The sequence below is a fragment of the Herpailurus yagouaroundi genome, unplaced genomic scaffold (genome assembly GCF_014898765.1).
Source record: "Herpailurus yagouaroundi ecotype Mexico unplaced genomic scaffold, PumYag 250, whole genome shotgun sequence".
Lineage (NCBI taxonomy): Eukaryota > Metazoa > Chordata > Mammalia > Carnivora > Felidae > Herpailurus > Herpailurus yagouaroundi.
Genome location: NW_024412467.1, coordinates 12,606,319 through 12,624,092, shown reverse-complemented (window position 1 = coordinate 12,624,092; position 17,774 = coordinate 12,606,319). Strand labels below are relative to the sequence as shown.

Below are 17,774 nucleotides of genomic sequence, written 5' to 3'. Positions count from 1 at the left end.
CCACACAGTTGAAAATCCTGTGTAACTTTTGACATGTCCAAAACTTAACTAGTTAACGGCCTGCTGTAGCCTGAAAGCCTTACCGATTACATAAACAGTTAACACATATTTTGTATGTTGTATACGCATGATATGCTGTATTCTTACAATAAAGTACACTAGAGGAAAGAAAATGTTATTAAGAAAAGCCTAAGAGGGAAGAAAAAGAAAATCATAAGAGGGAGCCTGGGTGGCTCAGTCGGTAAAATGTCTGACTTTAGCTCAGGTCACGATCTCACGGTTTGCGAGTTTGAGCCGCGCATCGGGCTCCGCGCTGGTGGTGCGCAGCCTGCTTGGGAATCTCTCTTTTCCTTCTGCCCCTCCCCCGCTCATGTTTTCTCTCTCAAATAAACTTTAAAAAAAAATCCTTAAGAGAAAGTATATTTACAGTACTATACTGCAGTTATAAAAAATGTCCGCGCATAAAGTACACCCGTGCGGGGCAAACCTGTGTCATTCTAAGGCCACTTGTATATTGACTGTGGTGGTGGGTACACGACTGTCCACACCTGTCAAAATCCACAGACGTGCACACTAAAAATGATCAATTTTACTACATGTAAAAATCACCTAATTTTAAAAAGAGAGGAAAAAAAATGAATGAGGATCCCGGCAACAAAGAGACGAGACTGAAAAACTACAAAAGGAGTTAAGTCACACCACGAAGGACCCTGCTAAGAAGTTTTAGATTTTATCCTCCAAGCAACAAGCGCACCAAACAATCTCCCAAAGGGGACAGGCACAACTGTGTCTGAAAGAACACTGACAACAGTCACAGACTGAAGTAAGACCGGTGAACCAGCCACCTCGGTAATTTAGGGGACAAACGAGGGAACCTGACTTAAGGCGGAGGCCGTGGAGATGCACAGAGTCAGTTAAGAGTCAGGAAGTTCTCAAGTTTCCAGCACGAGTGACACCACTGACCAAGCTAACCTGGAACGTGTGTGGGACACTCACATGCAAACACCGGGTCAGATGTATGGGGCTGGGGCTCGAGGGAAAAAAAACCATGAGGGGCAGCTTTAAAGTTGAGACTCGTCAGGGCACTTGCAGCCATGAAAATAGAAGGTCAAGATCATGCAAAGAGACAGAATATGGAGAATGAAAAGGTAAAGAGAAGGGCGCCTGGGTGGGTCAGTCGGTCAGGCGACCGACTTCAGCTCAGGTCGTGATCTCACAGCTCATGAATTTGAGCCCCGTGTTGGGCCCTGTGCTGACAGCTCAGAGCCTGGAGCCTGCTTGGGATTCTGTGTCTCCCCCTCTTTCTGCCCCTCCCCTGCTCCCATTCTGTGTCTCTCTGTCTCTCAAAAATAAATAAATGTTAAAAAAAATTATAAAAAAAAATAAAAAGAAAAGGTAAAGAGAATCCTGGGAATCACTGTGAGCGACACCAGCATTAATGAGGTTGATGGTATAATCTGAAGGAAAAACAGAATTGGCTTACTGAGTATGCAGCAGCCGAGTAAAAAATGATTATAATCATGTGCCTATTTCGATCTGGGGTCTCTCAACCACTTTATCTGTGGCTTCTCTGATTTTATCTTTGCCCTGATCACCCTGGGGAAACTGAGGCAGTTAAATAAGAAGTTATCATGAATTCCAAAGTTTCACTTTCTACTTCCCATATTGTTGACAATGAAATTATTCCACAAATAAAGAGGAATAATCTATTAAACATACTTATTTTGTCAGTTAAACACAGAAGAAGCACTAAGAGGTTAAATGATTCACTTCAAATACAGGTCAACTTAGCAAGTTTATCTTGGTAGTCGGACAAATGACTCTGGATGCTTTAAAGGATTTCTGGGCCCCTCCCCCGCTTGTGCTTTCTCTCTCTCAAAATAAATAAATACACTTAAAAAAATTGGGGGCGGGGGGGCGGTGCCTGGGTGGCTAAATAGGTTGAGCCTCTGACTTCAGCTCAGGTCACGATCTCACAGTTCCTGAGTTCAAGCCCAGCATCGGGTTCTGTGTTGACAGCTCAGAGCCTGGAGCCTGCTTCAGATCCTGTGTCGCCCTCTCTCTCTGCCCCTTCCCTACTCGTGCTCTCTCTCTCTCAAAAATAAACATTAAAAAAAAAAAAAAAAATTCTTTTTTTTTTAAAAAGGGACCTCTGGTACCACAATGAAGTTATCCGGAAATACCAGAGGATAGATCCAATGATTCAAGGTAATTAGTTCTTAATCAGAGATAGGCACCAAAATTTCCTGCAAAGCTTACTCAGAATGCCCATCTTGCCTAAGCTCTGTTTCTGAAAATAGTGATTTAGGAACTTTTAGGATAAGGCCCAAGCACTACGTTTCCAATAGTGCCGTTAGTGACTCTAATGTATACACACACAGAACACACTGATCCCAAGTTGAAAAGCAATGCTATCAAAGTTGCCTCCAGGATCTACGGGGAGTTCTCATTTGCAGGCCGTTCCACCACATCCTAATCCCTGCCAATCACCTCCAGCTGAGAACATATAAACATACACTTCTCTGATCTAAACCCAAAAGTTAAACTCCTAACCCCCATAAAAATACCTATGAATCACCGTTTGGCCTTGGTTAACTAGCTCTGGGAAGATTTAAATTCTCAACAGAATTCAGACAAAGGCAGTGTAAGGCAAGGCATGGAAAATGAGTCACTGTCTCTCTGTCGTTTAATTCCAATTCTCCAACTTAATGACAAACCCACCAGAGAAACTTTGTTATTTCACCAACTCAGGTATTAGCTTCAACCAGTATTTAAACAGAACTAGAACTACATCCAACCTGCTACAGCGGAACGTTCAGATCCTACTTGACCGATTACCAAAACTTCCAAGATCCCCGTTTTCCAGTTACATCACAATTATTATAAATCGAGGGAAAATAATTATGCAAGAACAGCCAACAGTTCATCCCACCAAAATTTACACTTACCCATCTCTTCCCTTACTGACAATTTTTACTTCAAAATAATAGATCCCACAGGCTGCTGGTATTGGGTGCGTGGCACGAACGGACGCTGCATCTTTGGGGGTTTTACCATGACCTGCACAGGACACAGGAAGGGGGGAGAAAAACACCTCAAATGAGATATTCAACAAAAATCTTAAGCAATTCAGGAAAAATACAGTTTTTAGAACGATATATACGTTTCTGCTCCCATCAGTACATATAAAGACTTAGTGAAACATTTATTATCGCAAAGCAATATGCAAAACAGCCCAAGTTAGCCCCGGGACTTTTCACACTATTACTAGATTTAATACACTTTAAGAATCTGAATACATAGAACCTACCAAACTAAATATTTTAGGGTAGACTATATTTTAAGAGAAAAAAAGGCTGCATTTGAAAAAGATGAAATTTTATTAGATCCAAATTGCATACAATTTATACTATTCCCACTCTTTTGTCAAGTGGTCTATTTTTTAAACCAGAAGCATCCATATCATAAAGTATTATTTTATTTAAATTTTCTTTTTTTTTTAATGTTTGTTTATTTTTGAGAGACGAGAGAGAGACAGATTGAGAGAGAGACACACACAGAACATGAGCAGGGGAGGGGCAGAGAGGGAGGGAGACACAATCTGAAGTAGGTCCCATGCTCTGAGCTGTCAGCACGGAGCTCGATGCAGGGCTCACACTCATGGACCGCGAGATCGTGACCTGAGCCAAAGTCGGACACTTAACCGACTGAGCCACCCGGGAGCCCCTCACAGAGTATTAGTTTTAAGTGAAGTTTTATATAATTAGATTGGACTTGGCAGAGCAGCTTTCTTATTTGAAGAATTTACAAGTTTGGGGCACCTGGGTGATCTCCTGATTTCAGCTCAGGTCATGATCTCATGGGTCATGAGATGAAGCCCTGTGTGGGGCTCCACACTGAGCGTAGAGAGCCTGCTTGGGATTTTCTCTCTGCCGCTACCTGGCTCCCCACTTCATGTGTGCACACATGCGTCCTCTCTCTCTAAATAAACATTAAAAAGAAAAAAAAAAAAGAATTTACAAGTCTGTTCTTTGACATACTCTCACCATTCATTCTATACAAAGTCTGATCCATAAAATTTCTTTGGTCAGTTACAGCCTACTGAGAAGTATATCTAAACTCTAGTTGTATTTTCTTTCTCTCTTTTTAAAGAAAGGAATCTAACACCATACCACTGCTGAAATCTTTAGGGAATCTGTTAGCTAATGGCTTTTAAACTCTTTAAAATAGCAATTCCTCGATTCTAATCCAGGAGGATTTCCTTCCCTCACAATCGCCTCCCCTGTCCCTTGCCCAAGACACAAATTAGCCTAAAGCTAGCATGTGAACAAAATCAACTGAGCAAGATATGCCCAAAAAATCACACAAGAAGAAAAACATAAGCTGATGGCAGAAAGTACTCAAGAGTGAAACAACTCTCCACAATCCCCAAAAGGACTGAGAAACAACACTCTAAATTCTTTTTCGGTGTTAAATATGTTTCCCCCAGCACAAACTTAGGTCATTACCCTTTAGTCACACCGTAATATGACCTTCATGGGTTGCAAACTTCCTGTTCTCAAATGTACCATGTTTCAAAACTAAATGTCTTCTTCAAATAGAAAATGCTCTCTTAGCTATACAATAACCCTCACGCACCAATGAGACAGCTTCCCTTACCATACATACACCTTAATCATTACATCATTAAACAGGTAAGCTTACACCAGCAAACTAGCATGTGTTCACATGGCCCAAAAGAAACTGAGTGATCTCAGACACTCCTTTCTGTTACCATGAAAACCTGTGTCCACAGATCTCTTAAGTATGTACATTATGGGCGAAAGTGATAAAATTGGTGAGGAAGATAAAAATGGAAGCCCCTAAAACTGCTTTAACATATGTTAGCTAATAGATTTACATCGAGCTAGGCAGAAGGAAAACAAAACAAAACAAAACACATCAATCTGTAGAATACCAGTCAATTCTTAAAGAGACATTTAATAAATTATGGTTTCAGCAAAACTTGGTTTTCAGTAAGAATGTGTTCAAATAATTGAGTTGCCTGGGAAATGGTAGGGAGAACTAAATGAACTTTTAAAATTCAGACAGTTAAAAAAAAAAAAAATCTAAAGAAACCCTACCCTGATTAACCCTGGAGTCCTGAATCAACTTTTACTTTTAGTTTGGGTTTTCTGGAAGAGAAGTGACCAAAACTTTGAGGGATAAAGTAGTCGCAAGGTATATATTTAATAATAATAATCAGGGAATCAGTCGGTTAAGCAATCACACTCTTGGTTGCGGCTCAGGTCGTGACCTCACGGTCCTGGAGTTTGAGCTCCATATCGGGCTCTGTGCTGACACTGTGGAGACTGCTTGGGATCCTCTCTCTCCCTCTCTCTCTGCCCCTCCCCTGCTCCTGCTGTGTCTCACAATAAACTTAAAAAATAATGATGATGATGATGATAATAAATGACAATAGTCAACATACATTTAGTGTTATGTGACAGGCACTTCTCAAAGAGTACCATATTTGTTCACTTGTTTAGTGTTCAAAACAACTTCTGAAGTAGGTACTATTTATTATCATTTCACAGTTGAGGAAATTAAGGGAAGATGAAGAAACTCGCCCAAGATCATACTGCTGTGTGAGAATTCCAGACCAGGATTTGTGCTGGGATTTAAATTCAAGAGGTCTGATCCAGTGTGAGCTCCGAACCCACAGGAAGGGTTCAATGAGCATCCTGGGATCACTTCACTTGTATTCCTAGCTCCTATTCTTGCTACTTCTATGGGAAAAGAGAAAGAAAATTAGTATTTGAGGGTGAACAACCTCCCAAAGAATTAGGTGCTTTGGTATAGATTTTCTCCTTCAACATCTGTGAAACAGGTATCATTTAACCTCACTTTAAAAATGGAGAAACTGTGGGGCACCTGGGTGGCTCAGTCAGTTGAGCACCTGACTCCTGATTTCAGCTCAGGTCATGGCCTCATGGTTCATGAGACCCAGCCCCACACTGTCACATGCTGACAGCACGAAGCCTGCTTGGGATTCTCTCTCTCCCCTCTCAGCCCCCACCCCGAAAACATACATACATACATACATACATACATAAAGTAAAAACAGAGAAACTCTTACAGAGGTTGTATAACTTGCCCCTAATTAGTAGAGTCGTGTGTTCAATCCATATATGAATTAAAATGCCCTGGGGCACCTGGGTGGCTCAGTTGGTTAAGTGTCCAACTTCAGGTCAGGTCACGATCTTGTGGTCCGTGAGTTCGAGCCCCGCGTCGGGCTCTGGGCTGATGGCTCAGAGCCTGGAGCCTGCTTCCAATTCTGTGTCTCCCTCTCTCTCTGCCCCTCCCCCGTTCATGCTCTGTCTCTCTCTCTCTGTCTCAAAAATAAATAAACGTTAAAAAAAATTTTTTTTTAAATGCCCTACATTTTCCTCTTATACAAAAATAACTGTAAACTACACAATCATCAATCTTCCAGGTTCTATTATATTATGTTCTATTTAGACGCTGTAGAAAAATTCCGTAAATGTTAAAAGGATTGGTCTCATTTTTAAATTAAATTAAACTTAAATGGAAAGACCTAGGCCAAAGTTGCGACGTCAGACTAAAGGAGTCGTACTGTCTCCTAGGTAAGACTCGTAATATCAATAGCGAAGGGCCTATTTCTAGTAATTGCTCATCGGCAGGAAGCTTGTTACCTTAAATTCTGTCGTGACCAGACAACACTACTTCACACTACGAAAGGATAAACTTTTAAACCCACAAAGTCTTCAGCGTCACGTGTTTTCTATAGGATTCAGAGACAAAGTACAGTTACTGCTTCAAAACCGTTAAGGTTAGCTCTTTCATTTCACAACCTGTCGATTCCTTTTAACTACAAGGACAAGGTTTTGAATTAAGCCCACCTCTCACCCCCCTCCGCTCTCCCAACGTGCAGTCAACTGCCTTTCTGGAAATATCAATCAGTCTTCCTAGTGCCACTATCCCCTCACACCGCTAACACTCCTTCTCACCAGCCTCCCGTTCAGCCAGGAAAAAGATACACCACTGCCTGAAAACTCTGTCGATCTGGCCCGCCCCCCCCCCCCCCCCCAGCACTTTCCACCGCCTTCCAGCACCGGCCACACTGGCCTGACCAGTCTTCACCCAAACCATTCCCCCTAACTGGAAAGCTCTCCCCTTCCTCCTCACCTAGTTACAGCAGCTCACCCCTTAGCTCTCCGCTCAACTTTTTCTTCCTCAATTACTCTTCCTCTAGCCTGACTGGGTCTAACCTCCTTCTTCTGTGCCCTCCCAGCAACACGTGTTCGTCCCATACACTTACACGCTCCACACTTACTCGTGATTATCTTATTGTTCTCACATTTTAATTCCCGGGCCTCTTTACTTCCACTGACCTCCTCCTACTCTAACTCCAATCATTCCTTCCTGGAGCCACACTCTGGATTCTGACAGCACCTGAAACTATTCCGCCTCAGAAACAGTAAATTCTAACGACGTGTGTTCTGCTACAAAACACGTTTCTTGAATACAAATTAGCTCACACGTACTTGATAAATACAGGAATGATGTCAGCACAATAAAGAAGTCATTTAGTTCATAACACAGCTTTTCCCAGTACATTAATGAATTAAAGAGCAAAGCCTAGCAACATGCAAAAAACTCTTAAGTCAAAAAACCTGGGGCCCCCTACAAGTGCATTCCTACGGTGTCCAGTGTTCAGTGGCCTCAGGAACAGCTACACCTGCCACGGCATTAAGCCATCTGGGGAAAAATTCAAGCGCGACACTGATCAAAAAGTACGAAGATACTCCCTCTTTGTTTATATCGGTATGGACTCATGCGTCTCTTGCATATTTACTTTATACTCTGTGTTATAATTCACTACTACTTTGTTTTGCTGCTCAAACTGTCCAGCCTCTGGGAGCTTTTTCGTTTGGCTCCCCTGACATACCTCCATTATGTCGCTTCTTGCTGTTTGCTATTTTCTGGCCCTAGAAGACTCTGGCGGCTCATCTTGTGTATTTCCCACCCTAGTCCTAGAATCAGCCATTCTCCAAGGAGCCCTGGGGCTCGCTCCTTTCACTGGCAAATAGCATCAGAACCCAAGATCGAGCTACCAGGTGTGCTCCTTGTTACTGGGGTGTCACTGCTTTTAGGCTTGCTCGTTGACAAGAGCAGGGAAATATATGGATGTATACTAAACCCTTACATGTACATGCGTACATATGCACACATACACACACACACCCTGCATGTATCTACGTTTCTATATGTAATCATCTGTGTTTGTATTAAACCAAACATGAGGTCACGCTGAGGTCTCCAAGTTTATTACCACACAGATCATTCCAACCTTCTCTCTCTGCTCATCTGTAAAATTCCACCCCAACAGTAAGAAACTTAGCTCCCACCGTCCGCCATCCATTTAACTGTGCAGTTCCAGTACATGTATAATAGCGTCTGAATTGTTAATCCATATCCCCACGGGACACAACTTGATCAGTAAAAGTTCAGTGCTTTTGTAGTTTCTTTTACCTTTACGTTTACAGACTATCGGTTTCCAAAGTTACCTGGGGCAGCTCCTTTCCCCCTCTTCTCCAAGGCTATTCCATGGATTTGTAATACAGTTAGACCGGTTTGTCACATTCTGCGTTTTATCCTGGGATTTCCCCCCTCTCCTAATACATTTTTTTTTAAATGTACAGACATTAAAGTGCACTCTTTATGGCCGTAAAGTTCTGTGGGTTTGATAAATACACAGCGTGATGTGTACACCGTTACAGTAACGTGCTTTCACCGCCCTAGAAACCCCCTGTGCTTTGCCCATCCCCCCCACTCCCCTCCCCTCACGCCCCTGACAACCACTTACTTATCTTTTTACTATCTCTTTACTTCTGCCTTTTCCAGAAGGTCAGGTAAGTGAAATCATACAGCACGTAATCTTTTCAGACTGGCCTCTTTCACTTAGCAATACGAATTTCAGATCCATATGTGCCTTTGCTCGGAAGGACAGCTCATTTCTTTTTATCACTGAATAATATTCTATTGTATGGATGTACCACAGTTCACCCATTCACCTCCTCAAAGACCTCTTGGCTGCTTCCCCTTTGGGGCAATTATGGGAGAAGTCGCTCGAACGTTCACATGCGGCTTTCTGTGTGGGCCAAGTTTTCAAGTCAGCTGGGTAGGAGCTCAACTGCTGGTGAAGCTACGTTTAGCTTTGTTAGACACCACCCAACGCTGTGCAGAGCGGCCGCATCACTTCGCGCTCCCCGCCGGCAGGACGCAAGCCCCGGTCGCTCTCGCGTCCTCACCAGCAACTGGCATCGTCAGGTTTTCTTTGGACTTCAGCCATCCTAACAGCTCGAGTTTGTATGTTCTTCCTTTGTTTGGAAGGGGGGGGGGGGGCGGGGATTTGAAAAGAGGTAAACCCTGAATCAGATTTTTATTTTTGATCGGACGGCTGTCAAGCGCTTACCTCTCTAAGAAGGAAGCCCAAACCCAAGGGCTCCAGGCTGCAGCCTGTGATGCCGGACACAAACGCCAGCAGAAATTTAACCGGGCTTCTGTTTTACTAGGCCGTTATTTTTGTGGGGCTCTGGTTACAAAGTTCCATAGGTTTCAAGTAGTCTGCCCCAGCCCTATTTTTCCCATAAGCCCGTTACCTTCAGTGCCCAATTTTGTGGAAAACCTAAGGTTTTTCCAGGAACACATTTTTGGCACAGGAGCTGCAATGCCTGTATCTTCCTCTAGGACACAACTCCCTCTGCTCTCCCCTTCCTAAACACTCCTGGTCCACCCTCCTCTTCAACATCAAGGGATCAACGGGAACTCCCAACTCCCGTTCCCTGAGCCCTGCTCCCCCCGCTGCGCTCCGCTCTGCCCCATCTCTCCTCTTCCGGGACGGGCTACGTGGTAATCACTCAAAAGCTCTCAAATATCGTTGATTTCTCTCCCACGCCTATCCTTCCGCCACACGCAACCAGCAAAACCACAGCCTTAGATCAATATTATAATCCACTTCCCTCCTCCTCCCTGGGGCAGTTGGCCTCTACCAAGTCAAGTCCAACAACCTCGCACACAGCCACCACTATGAAGGAATGACGTCGGCTGGGCTCTCCCACCACTGTCTACGGTGTACTGAGAATGCTTTAGTTGGCCCGTGCCCCCTTCCCCTCGATGGCCGGTCCATAGTCTCATCACCCACTTTAAGGTCACCACCCACTTTACCGAGGCGAGCAAACCGCCTCGCCTCCTTTATCGTACACTGGGACTCCGCTAAGTGCACGGTCATGTTCTCATCCCCACTCTCCTATTACAAACTGGTCGGCGTCCACAGCAATCCTCACCTCTCCCCCCGATCGGGGGAGTCTCAGGGGAGTGGGATGTCCTCTCTTCTTCGGGACTGCGCTGTGCTCCAGAACCGCCCTCCTTCCCGCAGCCCAGCGGCGTCAGCCGTGCTTCGGTGCCACATCATGGTCAGTAATGCACTGGGGTTGGTAGTAAGTATAATGAACTTTTTTTTTTAAGGTAATAAAAGCAAGTACCGTTGACAGTAACTTTGTCAAAAGGTCCATTAAATTTGGACATGACATTTACTAGGACTCCGTACATTCGACTAACGCCACGCTCTCATCCAACTTCACGTCACTTCAGTTTTACCCACGCCGCCAAGCAAAAACGAGACTTACTTGGAAATGATACAATAGTCTCGAACACAGTACCTTCCAATGGAGTGTTCAGGGATAATTTTGATTATGTGGATTTTCATCTTCTATGCTGGTGTTAGACACTAATCACCAGGCGCGATGTAACTCCACCATCCACCATTTAAACAACAACAACAACAACAAATCCTGCCTTAACCTCCATCCTCCTCCAGGTTTCTTCACTTATTTTCTCAAGAGTAATCTATATTCACTATCCCCTCTGCTTGGTCCCTACTATTTACTCTGATCGTCGCCCCCCAACACTAAATTCAAACTGCTCTCCTCAGGTCACAATGATCTAATTTCCAAATCCAGTGGAAAACTTTGCCTGTCTCACTGAGCCTGTCTGTTGCACCTGACACTTGAGGTCACTTCCTCATTTCTCATAGTCCTCTGCTCGGCTTCTGGGACACCACACTCTGCCCTGTTCAGGTACCTCTCACCTATTCCTTCTTGGACTCCACCCGGTCTTTTAATGTTGGTATTGCTCAGGGTTCCATCTTTAGCCCACTGTTTTCACTTTATCTGCTCCCTCTCTGGGTTTCAACCACCACTTAGAGGTGACTCCCAGATCAGTCAGGACCTAGACCTCTCTCCCAAGCTCAGGTCAGTTACCGTGTGTGTCCACCCTTCCTAGGAGAAAGGGCCTCAGACACCATCCCTACGGCAAGTGGGGCCCTGACTCTCCTTATGCCCGGAGGGTGTTCTGTATTTCATCAGTACCCTCTCACCTCTACAGCTGACTCAACACAGGTTAGCACCTGTCGTGAAGGCCACCCATTCACACCACAGCACGCAACGAAAAGCCGCGCCCAACTAAGAATGATGGCAATTAGCTAAGCCAATCTGCTAAGTCCCTCAGGAATCTGAAATAGGAAGGAAAGGATAAACCAGTCAGCAGGGAAAAGAGAAGAAAACAACCAGAAACTAGAAACTGTAGCTGAGTCTCTTTGGCACTGGAATAAAACGAAAAGTCATGAACTCCAGCCACTGCAGTGACTTGGAGCCACCTTAACTCCAGAAGATCTGTTCCTGCTCTCTCTGTAAGGTGTCTTTGGGTTCTGCTGGTTGCCATGAAGTCAGATCATATGACTAAGATTCCCGGTCCTACTTATCTCCAAATACACTGCAATACTTCCTTGCAATCATTATTTGATTCCTGGTTCTTTGCAAGAACCTAACAGAGCTAGAAACCCAAGTGTCACCCTTGATTTCTGTCTCCATCATTCCATCACTTCCTATCAGTGTTACTCTAAAACATATCACCAATCTGGTTTTCCTCCATCCTACCACTGACCAAGTTCTAGGCCTTTCTTATGGTCTGTCTGCCAAACAATCATCTAAATGAATTTGCTCTTTTCAGCCCTGTACTCCTTAAATCTATCTTCCAATTGGTTGTATGACAAAAATGAAAATATGAGCCAGTCACTTCCTAGTTAAAGTCCTTTGAAGGGCACCTTGGGGCACCTGGGTGGCTCAGTCAGTTAAGCGTCCGACTTCGGCTCGGGTCATGATCTCACGGTTCATGATTTCGAGCCCCGCGTCAGGCTCTGTGCTGACAGCTCGGAGCCTGGAGTCTGCTTCCGATTCTGTGTCTCCCTCTCTCTCTGCCCTTCCCATGCTCACTCTCTGTCTCAAAAATAAATAAAACATAGGGGCGCCTGGGTGGCGCAGTCGGTTAAGTGTCCGACTTCAGCCAGGTCACGATCTCGCGGTCCGTGAGTTCGAGCCCCGCGTCGGGCTCTGGGCTGATGGCTCAGAGCCTGGAGCCTGTTTCCGATTCTGTGTCTCCCTCTCTCTCTCTGCCCCTCCCCTGTTCATGCTCTGTCTCTCTCTGTCCCAAAAATAAATAAACGTTGAAAAAATAAATAAATAAATAAATAAATAAATAAATAAATAAATAAATAAAACATTAAAAAAATAAATAAATAAAGTCCCTTGAAGGGCACCTGGGTGGCTCAGTCGGGTAAAGGTCTGACTTCAGCCCAGGTCCGGATCTCACAGTTCATGTGTTTGAGCCCCGCATCAGGCTCCGTGCTGACAGCTCGGGGCCTGGAGCCTGCTTCGCATTCTGTGTCTCCCTCTCTGCTCCTACTCCCCCACACTTTCATTTTCTCTCTTTCTTTCTCTCTCTCTCTCAAAGATATTAAAAGAAAAAATTAAAAAAAAAATCCTTTGAAGATTCCTCATGTCCTAGAGAGGAAGATCTAAGCTTGGTAAAATATTCCAAAGGCCTCTCATGATCTTTTCCCAGCTGCTACTTGTCACACACTCTTAAATTCCAACAAACCAAACCTGCTGGTCAATCCGAACATACAGGGTAACTCTCTCCTCTGGGCTCTTAGTTATGCATTTTCACTCCTAACGCCCCTTCTCCTATTTTCCTCATCTTTCCAGACTGACCACTGGCCTCATCCCTCCCAAAAGCTGTCCCTGACTCACCAACTTTATCACTTCCAGTATCAGCCAGGGGTCGATGCCCCTCCACTCTTCCACAGGACTCTAACACTTCCCTTACTACCCTCGAGTGTTTTACACGTGCTTTCAAAGACATTATCTTATCACCTTGGAGTGCCTAGAACTTGGTACAAAGTAAACATTCACTTAAAAGCTTGTTGGCTGGGCATCCTACTTCGGCTCAGGTCATGATCTCACAGTGTGAGTTCGAGCCCTGCGTCAGGCTCTGTGCTGACCATTCAGAGCCTGGAGCCTGCTTGGGATTCTGTGTCTCCCTCTCTCTCTGCCCCTCCCCTGCTCGTGCTGTCTCTCTCTGTCTCTCAATAATAAATAAATGTTAAAAAAAATTTTTTTAATAAATAAATAAATAAATAAATAAATAAATAAAAGCTTGCTGAATAAATGAATGAACAGAGAGCAGGGCATAAACACAAACTGTCTAGCAGAATATCTGCACCATAGGAACTGCTCAATGAATGCCATTACTACTACTTTTCTATGAGTGTGATTATTAGGTTCACTTAATTGTTGTAGTTATAAACTACCATTTTTAAAAAATTGTTTTAATGTTTATTTTTGAGAGAGAGAGAAAGAGAGAGAGCAGGGGAGGAGCAGAGAGAGAGGAAGACACAGAATCTGAAGCAGGCTCCAGGCTCCGAGCTGTCAGCACAGAGCCCGACATGGGGCTCGAACTTATGAACCGTGAGATCATGACCTGAGCCGAAGTCGGACGCTTAACTGACTGAGACACCCAAGCGCCCCTCAACTACCATTTTTAAAGCTCAGTTTCCCTAACACTGGCAAAGAGATCCCTGGGAAAAGCTCAGCTTGGTTTTTAAATTCTTTGATATTAGGGAACATATTTCTATCATCCCCGTTAAGTCCTGAAAGACACTCGTATTGGTAGGCAAGCAAATATCATAAAGATATTTCTTCAACCTGAAGAAGCACAAAAGAATTCAGTGAGTAATTAAATTTCAGAAGTGTCAAAGGCCTGATGACCAGGGATACTGAGAGGGATAGGAGGCACACCAGAAAGTCAAGCTATTTCATTAGATGCTGTTAATAATGCCTCAATCAAAAAGAGCAATTCACTAGTTCATAGCTACTTATCATTTCCAACTTTCACTTATCCTGCGTTTCTTCTAAGCTGCCATAAATTGCTATAATCAAAGCATCTGGACTTTTCCAAGGCATTAGTGTGTTCCAGACCACGTTTTTTTTTTTTCCCTGGAGGAAGTACTTTTAACGTCAACTAGTCCTCAAAAAGTTCTAAATGTGATCACTGGATTATATCTACTAGAGATAACTAAAACTCATACATATTGAAAGAGGCAATACTGGAGGGTTGGAAAGAGCACTAAATTTAGAGCTGGTGAAAACTAGTTTCCAGGCCTGGCTTACTTGTGACTGGGAACACCTAGCCTCCAGGTGCTGCCACTCTCTCAGATCTGAAATTGAGAATTCCACTACCTTGTCCAAGTCGACTAAGACACTTGTGTGTATTAAAAAGCTTTGTAAAGTATCCAAATGGGATAACTTCACAAATATAAAAATGCAATCTGTAACTGAAGCATTTAGGACTAATTGAATCCAATTGTCATATGCATTAAAATGCTTTAAGTTGGAATAAAGTTCTCATTATAACGGAGTCTAAGCTTGTCACATTCGTACTTATTCAAGGCTGACGAGAGTTTTAAAAATAAAAGGGGCTATGCCTGAGTGTTTCGCCAGTTGGTGTGTGACTGCTAAGCAAAGGGTCTTTTTTAAAATTTTACCACACAGTACACACACCCTGCTATTCCACTGCAATCCGATCAACTTTGTCTGCATGTCTGGCATTGTTTAACATGAATCCCTTCAAATCATTTAAGGAACCATATGGCTTCCAAAACAGTAATTCCGACTCAGAAGAATAACATCTTAAAAACTGAGCATGGTTCAGAGCAAAAGAAGCCAACGTATTTCTATTTCAAAGGTAAGAAAAATCCTTATCCTTCTGGAAAATAACACCCATCTTTTCAAATTCCATTATATGCAAAAATATTTTATCAACAGTGGTTTTCATGCTAAAAGGGTGCGAAAAATGCTTCGGTCCAAATCAAAGCAGCCCAATGATATGTCAAATAAAACTCACTCTTCCAATTTGGTGACTTCAATATTTTATCCTCCATACCTATGACACTCCCCCTTTGCTCCCTTCCCTTCTTACTGGGACAGAGTTGCCCAGTACTTTGGTGTGGTCCACTCAGAAGGCACACAGAAAAACAACAGGAAAAAAAAAAAACAAAAAAAACAACACAAAACCTCACACACATTAAGATAACAAGACAAGAGGAAGAGGCAGTAGAAGGGGGGGGGGGCGGGGAGATTGTGACAAGGGGGAAGGGAGAGACAAAGGGGAAAGAAAAAAGATGACAAACAACAAAATCTGTTCTTCCAGAGATAATGCCTTGTGTTTATAAAAGAGTGAAGTTTCCAGAAAGTGAATCTTAGTATTACACAACAAAAAAGTAATAAGAGGCCAACAGGAAAAATAATGGGAGGCAGCAGTATCATAAATATTCCAAACTCCAACCAATTTCACACAAGCATGCACTTTTCTCTGACCCAAATCATCAATTTTACGTAAAAGGAGTCAGTAAAACTAATCGAGGCATGTTACAGTGCTAAAGAGACTCTAATCAGAAATCCTAGATCTCATGGAAATTCGGAGCTGGAAATTTCCTTACCATCCACAGCTCAACTCACTCAACTCTCAGAGGAAGAAACTGAGGCCCTGTCCTGGAACATGCCTAAAATCACAAATGACTGCGGGACTCAAGAAAGGTAGGATTCTTTGTTCAATAATTTTCCATATCGCTTGCCTCTGATTTTATAAGCTATTAACCATCAACTATAAATTTCAGATAAAGTTTTGTCAAGTCTAACAAAAAGCTTTCCGGTAGCCAGATCAGAAGTCAACACTTCACAGCACAGCTCACACGAATTAAAACGCAAAATTAAATAACAGCTTTCACAGAGCAGTAACGAAATGTCCTAACTTAAAAAGAAAGCAAAGGTCGTTTTCAGCCATTTAGAATAAGGAACACAATATTTAAAACGGAAAGCACTTCTGTGGATCTATGGAGAAAAAGAAGGAATGTGCAACAAGGCCTATTTTTGTGCGTGATTCTTTCCAGCCAAACCATTTGCTAGATTTCTGCCGCCATTCTCCTTTCTGATCAAACAGTAACTTATTTATCAAGGTTCTTCGCCGATTTTAGTCCTGTGTACTTCAGGAATTTATCCACAGAAACTGTTTATACCCTCTACATCCCCTGTCACTAGGATCTGATGAAGCCCCTTCCTTTGTAGCCAATCAAAACGAGGCTGCTTTGAAATGGAAAAGCTCTTGCTTCAGGTTTGGGGCCTAAAAACTGGATTTGCTTCCAGACAGACACACGTTAGGTTTTGTTTTCTCCCGACAAGTAAACTTGACGCATGCTATTCATTTAGGCTGCTACGTTTCAAGAATTGTCAGAGCAATTGATAATTTCATATAAAACTGATCTGCTTAAAGCTTTGTTTTAACAGATAGGTGAGGGAGGAGGGGACAAGCCTAAGGCTGCTGTTGTTGTTTTTTTTTTTTTTAACTGCAGGTGTAAAACGTAAAGCCGTTTTCTTTAAAATGCTATATAACATTTTTAAATATCCGTCTTCAATTAGACTTCATATAACACGAGCACATAAATATAGGGCATTTCCAATCACTAGTGGTAGGTTTCTACTCCCCTAAGAAAACACCTACTTTTGAGCTTCACCTCTTCCCCTCCCGGTTGCTCTGAGTAAGAAACACTGATGGCAAACTTGGGGCCCTTGCCCTTTTGTCCCCGTAGACAAGCTCTGGCCTAATTTTGGACAAAATCCTCCACTGATTACCCCTCCCCCTATATATCCCTGATCTCCCTTAATTAGAAATCATACCTCGGGATCGTGCCTGTCCACCCCCCCCCTCCCCCCCACGTAAGAAGAGAACGCCTGACCCCCATCACCACCACTTGGAGAACAATGTAACCCAACTCCGGGTCCGTGGATTCCTCCACCCAAGCCCTAAGATTTATCTTCAAGGGAAATCGGAAAGCGAGTTATGTCCTGTCATCCTGGATTCCCTCAAGGTGTCCCACTCCTGGCCTAGGATCACCGGCTCCATTACACCTAGGGACACGCTACTCACCTGCCTTGCCCAACAATCTCGCCCGTTCCCCGCGACCCCGGTCCCACCCTCGCAGCCGCGAACGGGCGGCGAGTCACCTCGGAGGGCCCCGGGCGGGAGGGGGTCGGGGGCGGGTCGAGAGTCGGCTGCGGCGGCGGCAGGACACGTCGGGTCAGCGGCCCCACTCCCACCGCACGACGACACACGCCCAGTACCTTTGTAGTGCACCCGCAGGTTGTTCTGAGAGAGGCCGATGTAGCTGAACTTGTCCTTCGGGCTCCAGGATCGCGGCAGCGGCGTCTCCTGCTCGTCCACCGCCGGGTAGAGGCGCTTCAGCCGCCGCTGCAGCTCCTTCTCCTGCTCGTTCAGGGCCGAGTCCCCGTGCGGGAAGGGGGCCGCGGCGCTGCTGCCCC

At 44.1% G+C, this 17,774-nt stretch overlaps 1 protein-coding gene across 1 annotated transcript in view; it reads right to left on the bottom strand.

The window, feature by feature from the left end:
• Positions 1–17,774, bottom strand: part of RANBP9 (RAN binding protein 9) — a 91,185-nt gene extending 73,411 nt beyond the window's left edge. Inside the window, exons 1-2 of the mRNA XM_040460458.1 lie at positions 17,577–17,774; positions 2,949–3,060 (exon numbers count right to left, since the gene is read on the bottom strand). The gene's annotated coding sequence lies outside the window, so the exon portion shown is untranslated. The remainder of the gene's footprint in view (positions 1–2,948; positions 3,061–17,576) is intronic.